This window comes from Sinocyclocheilus anshuiensis, unplaced genomic scaffold (genome assembly GCF_001515605.1).
Source record: "Sinocyclocheilus anshuiensis isolate Anshui unplaced genomic scaffold, SAMN03320099.WGS_v1.1 scaffold566, whole genome shotgun sequence".
NCBI classification, from domain to species: Eukaryota; Metazoa; Chordata; class Actinopteri; order Cypriniformes; family Cyprinidae; genus Sinocyclocheilus; species Sinocyclocheilus anshuiensis.
In genome coordinates, this window is record NW_015542410.1 from 1,787,711 (window position 1) to 1,792,430 (window position 4,720).

General features: G+C 34.6%; 1 protein-coding gene across 2 annotated transcripts in view; it reads left to right on the forward strand.

Annotated features, from left to right (window-relative positions):
* Window positions 1-3,222: 3,222 nt before the first annotated feature.
* LOC107693285 (voltage-dependent calcium channel gamma-6 subunit-like) overlaps window positions 3,223-4,720 on the forward strand; it is a 6,260-nt gene continuing 4,762 nt past the window's right edge. Inside the window, exon 1 of one of the 2 annotated variants that reach the window (XM_016492600.1) lies at window positions 3,223-3,295. The gene's annotated coding sequence lies outside the window, so the exon portion shown is untranslated. Of the gene's footprint in view, window positions 3,361-4,720 lie in introns of both variants that reach the window. The other variant, XM_016492601.1, reaches the window with a different exon arrangement.

Here is a 4,720-nt window from a genome sequence, read left to right on the forward strand (position 1 = left end):
ACAGCGCCTTCACGACATGGCGGCGGCAACAACAATACTACAGCGAGAATAAAAGTTACACCTTCTTTCTTTTTGTGTGAACATTTGCGCGGCGTTATGCAAATCTTCCCACATAGTGACGTAGACATGTGGGGGCGTGTTAGAATGAACCGTTTTAGGTAGGCGTGGCTGACTCTTAACTTTTATAAAGAATATCTCTTTGGATTTGAGACTTTAGTCTTTGCAACTTTACAGATCTTCTTTATGCACCAAGAGCTTGTAACACTCCAAAGAGAAAGGAAAAATTTAACCGTCCGCGTTTTGATTCAGTTTGGGCGAATGCAAACAACTTATAGATCATGAGCCCAACATTCAATCTACCTGAGGGAAGACGTCTTTCATTGTAATGCAGTTAAATAGAGATAGAGAGAAAAAAATACATTAAAAAAAAATATGAACTTCTAGCGTATTCTTGGACCTCATTATTGAAGTACGCTACAAATCCAAGCAGCAGAAGCAGCCCACACTCTCTAAGTTTTCTTTAATTGAAAAATATGCATTTCCATTCATTCAAAGGCTATATGGTTGCAATGATTTTTTTTAGTTCAAAACTTTAAATGCCATTGTTTAAAATGCTTTATTGACTGACGTTTCATAGACCTTCAGTTGTTACGCTTTCAAATTTCATGCCATTTGTAATTTCACAGTATTTCCACCTCCTAAATTACTACACTTGTGAAGTCACAATTCTATATACTACAATTTACTCAGGACGATGACATTTTTTGTATGACATTAAAATTCTTTTTAGAATAATTGCACATAAATAGGTTAAGCAAAACAATTGTGATTATTTCTGAGAACTATTTGACTGCAGGCAGACAGGATAATAGAAAGCGCAAAGGTGGCACTGAAAAGGCCAGTAAAATTTAAAAAAAAAATAAGTGGGTCGGTCTAAGGCCTGAAACTCCAGGGCTGAAAATGAGTTCCACTCCGGCCCTGCTGGTGACTGAGGTATTCGTTCTGCCTAAGCCAAATCTTGGCTGTTTGAATATGTGAAATGCTCATAAAGGAATAAATGTAAATATATTTAACCCAGTGGGACACTGTACAGCAGGCACCCCTCGCACAAGTCCATGGTCATAATTCACTTGACATTCCACCATGACATCAAAAGGGGACTTTACATTTGGCTAATCCACATAACTCACATTTACATAACATCTGTAAATAGCTACCTTAACCACCCTACTTAACTAGCTGTCAAGAAAGTTTGAATTGCGACGTGTCTGTTTGCATTCTTGGTAACCAGAACCATTTCCCTGTTCCCATTTTCATCTGATTTTAAGACATCAAAATTGACACTATTTTAGCAAAAGTTGCCGGTCTGACTATCAATTTACTAACACACAGTTTTAACAATATAATTAATTCACCAACAAATTGTCAAAATAATTCACTAACAAAAAGTCTAAATAATTAAAATTAAAAAATTAAAAAACAACAACCTTCCATCTGGAGATGCTTTAGTAAAATAAAATAAAATAAAATTAGTTTTGACAAATTTAGATTCAATTTTATAAACTCAAATTTAACAATTTACACAATGAATTCCCCAACAAATAAAATAAATGGATGGATGGATGGATAGATAGATTTATTAAGTTAATTATAACAATAAAATTAATTTCAACAGATTTATTCAAATAAAATAAAATAAATTTGACCTGCACTGTTTTATCAGGTGTTCAGGTCCAGTTTTATAAACCCAAATATACATATAATGATTAATTCCTCAACAGATAAAAAACAGGTCTAAATAATTAAATAATAATAATAATAATTTTTTAATTTATTATTATTATAATTTATATAATTTATCTTGAATCATCAGAAATAATAATAACAACAACAACAATAATAATAATAAATATAGCTGCAAGCAGCAATCACGGGGCCAAGCACTCCAGAGGCAAATTGAGGAGCTAAGCATGGCATGGAGCATCAGACCAAATGCAACAATGAGTAATTGAAATGGCTGAAAAATCATAAATACAACCACTAGTAATCAGTTTTGACCAACAGGTGGCGCTGCAATCAAATCGTTTTGGTGTGTTCTGTGTGAGGTGACAATGGCACATACAAGGTTTAGTCATTATGTCAAAGCATTGAAGAGATATAACCTCAGAGTCATTTTGGCATCATACCTAAAATTTTTAGCAGCGCTGTACCAAAACGGTTTCGTCTATTGACACGAAATCCATAACTTTCTGTCAGCACAGTCTGAAGAACATCTGACTCGATTTTGGTGAAAATCGGACTAACGAGTGGCGAGGAGTTAAAAAAAGTAGGTTTTCAATATAAATCAAAATGGCGGACAGGAAGTTGAAAAATCTAAACCTTGCGATTTTTGAATTTTCATTCGATTCGGCATGAGCCAAGGATTCAGAGGAAAAAGGAATTTTCATTTTGTGCCTTATAGTTCAAAAGTTATTAGCATAAAGAAATTGCAACTTTGGACAAGTGGTGGCACTAGAGAGTTGGAGTTAGAGACTCCAAACTTGCTGTGTTTAATGTTGAGACTGTCCTCTATCAGTGTGCCAAATTTCACAACTTTCCCGCAAGCGGTTCTATGGGCTGCCATAGACTTGCGGCGGAAGAAGAAAAATGACGCTAACGGATACAATAGGTGCCACTGCACCTTCGGTGCTTGGCCCCTAATAATAAGACTGTTAAATATTTTGTTATATATAATTATGCACCGTGGAAGATATAGTCCTTTGTGCTGTGCAGGCAGTGTAAATCAACATTTAAAGCAAATTACTATGCTTGAAATACTGACATTGACACTGCTTCAGGATTGCAGGCCTCATTTTCCCAGAATGAGCCTCAGGAACACCCATGCACACGCATCCTGGAACCTCAGCTCTCGAGTGGGCTTGGTGCCACGATTTTTAATGTCATTAACAGGTGGCTTTCTAAAATAGAATCAAGAAATGCTCACGCGCGTACTCACACACATAGCGACGCAAGAAGACACAAACATCATGCTGGCATGGAGACACATTGAAATCTCAGCAGAACAGCCATGAAGTAACAATTGACAGACAGAAACAGACCCGGTGATAACATCCCTAAAAAAAATCATTGATATCATTATGCCCGGACATGGGTGTGAACTTTTTCAGAAGCATACAACCCCCACCCCTAAATACTAGCGCTGTGCCATATCGACGTCCTCCCTCTTTAAATCCCTCTCTTACGTACTTTCTGTCCATCTCACAGAAACCCCCTACACGTATTCGACACTCGACAGGTCAGCTGCTTCTTTGTGCTCTTGTGATTCACTGTAAAAGTACTTGCTTTGTCAGTACTGTTAAGGTACAATTAAAAGTCATAATATTGGTTTTTGTTGCAGAAAACTTTCATTTGTGTCAGTCTGGAGCTTATGTGCTTTTTTATTACTAATATACTAGGTACAACATGGTATGCCTGAACAACAAGTCATGTTTGATGTTTTTTTTCTCTATATACTATATACTCTGTGCTGTTTGGCAGTATTAGCATGTCCTGTTATTCCTTAAACATGCTGTGGTTTATATCCTGGCTGGTATTTTCTATAAGGTAATTCAATGAAGCTAATGAGTCAATCAAGAGCTGCATGAAATATTTTTAGAAATATGCTGTATGTTCTATATACTGTAGAGTCTCTGCTTCTGCCATACCAGCAAACTAGCTTTTTCGCAGCATAACAAAAATAGTCACTAAAACAAGTTTCAAGTTTTACTTGTTACATTCTTACTATTAAAAGGACAACAACTCATTGTTTTCTGATTAATCTGTGCCAAACAGCTTTTGAAACTATTGGATATTATCAGAAATGAGACTAATGGCTTACTTTTTTCATGAGTGGTGCTACAGTAAGACCATTACTTTGAAATCAAAATCATGGGGGTTTGTTGTGACATGTGACTCTTAGCACAGAAAGAAAGAAGCCTCTTATGCCCACCAAGGCTGCATTTACTTGATCAAAAATATCAAAAATACAGTAAAAACCATACTATTGTGAAATATTATTACTTTATATTTTTACTTTAAAATCACTGTTTTTTTGTATGTGTGTGTGTGTGTTTTATATTTTAAAATGTAATTTATTCCTATGATGGCAAAGCTGATTTTTCAGCATCATTCCTCCAGTCTTCAGTGTCACATGATCCATCAGAAATCATTCTAATATGCTGATTTGCTGCTCAAAATTTCTTATTATTATCAATGCTGGAAATTTTTGTGCTGCTTAATATTTTTGTGGAAGCTGTGATACTTACTTACGTAATTATTTATTTATTTATTCATTCATTTTCAGGATTAATATAAATAATATAGACTATATGTAATGTAGAATATAAATAATAGATTAAATATACATAATATAGATCTATATAGAATATAGATACATAGAAATAGCAATGATTTGAAATACAATATTTTTGTAAGAATGTAAAAGTCTTTACTGACACTGTTAATCAATTAAATTAAGACTATAATTGCAAACACACTACAATTCTGTAGTTCAGAAAGTATATAGCCAATTTCATGAAACACAAAATAAGATATTTTGAAAAACTTTGGCACTTTTGGTGACCATTGACTTCCATTGTATGGGGGGGGGGGCGGCTATCCATGTAACACTCTGAGCATTCAAAATATGCTCTGTATTTAAAAGAAAAAAAAGAAAAAAGTC